Raw genomic sequence first — 1511 nt, forward strand, 5'->3', positions numbered from 1 at the left:
GATCGGTCTCGTGCGAAGAAAGAATTCACAATCCTAAAACATGCTAAAAAGTGCAATAAATAACCTCAAAATGCATGAAAGCAAAAGTACAAAGATGGGAAATCGACGGCTCACTGGTGGTCCATAGTTTGCTAGCCGGTTGTGTTGTCTAGAGCGCTCAAAACGATGATATCTCACATTCACTACCATGTCTCTATCAAAGCTCAAAATCACTACAAGACAAAAGCACAAATGAATTGAAAATGACCCTTCGAGCCCTTATATAGGTGTTGACCAAATTTTTTGAAGTGCTCAGATTTTCGTGAAAATCACACCCCTAGCTAATTGGACCATTCTGGATCCATTTTCAAGATCAAATTCAAAATTTGATACACCTAAGAGCCTCAAAAATGCGTTTAAAAATGTTAGGGACCGATACAATCGAACGCTTGTGCAGCCCAAATCTTTTTGATACTTTATGATTCTTGGAATCCTTTCAACTTTACATTCTCCATATTTTCAAAATTCATTTTGACAGTAGTCAACTTAAGTCAACTGTGGCTAAATTTGGTCAATTTTTTGTCAAACTCGGTCTTTGCGACTTCACAATCATTTCAAATCAACCCTGAATCTTCTTTAGATCATTCTGATCTCTTCTAGATTCTGCTGAATCTCAAATTTCTTCTATATCTCATGATATACTGCTTCAAATCATATTTCTAGTGTGTCATCTTTCGATTTTGCTCCCGAGGGGGCAGGATGATTACATCATTAAATACTTATTGCTTGGGGCATCTAGTTCCCATCTTATGTCCTAGTCACTTGGGGCATCTCATCACTTGGGGAATTTTGTTCCCTTCTATCTAACATCTTTGCCATCTATCTTATCTTTTCATCAATTGATCAACCTTATAACAACTTTTCTCAAAGTTTGATAGATAGGTATTGGGACAGTCTAAACCCTGACTCCTGAGGATCAAGCCTCGTTCTGGGGATGATTATATGACTCATGATAGGACCTTGTTATCTTTTATCAATCTTAGGTATCTAGGTGTTCTATCTGGATCCTTGAAGATTACACTCTGTTCTGGAGATAGTCTTCTAAATGCTTTCAATCTCGGGTATCCAGGTGTTCTACCTGCATCCTTGAAGGTTAAGCTCTGTTCTGGAGATAATCTTCTAAATGCTATCAATTTTAGGTATCTAGATGTTCTGTCTGGATCCTTAAAGATTACACTTCATTCTGGAGATAGTCTTTTAAATGCTATCAATCTTAGGTATCTAAGTGCTCTACTTGGATTCCTTAGGATTAAGCTCTGTTCTAGAGATAATCCTTAAAAGCTTATCAATTGGTCTCCGTGTCATCAACTTCAGAACCAATCTCATCTTCACATCATGCTTTCTGATTTTCTTTGAATTGAACGTGCTACTCGCACATTCATTCAAAGAGGGGCAAAATGTAATACCTCAAAATTGGCTCATTGCCATTATACCAATTCTGGTCTATTTCTGATAATTTTTAAGTCCTATTC

This window comes from Cupressus sempervirens, chromosome 1 (genome assembly GCF_028749045.1).
Source record: "Cupressus sempervirens isolate cs-2001-9-10 chromosome 1, ASM2874904v1, whole genome shotgun sequence".
Lineage (NCBI taxonomy): Eukaryota > Viridiplantae > Streptophyta > Pinopsida > Cupressales > Cupressaceae > Cupressus > Cupressus sempervirens.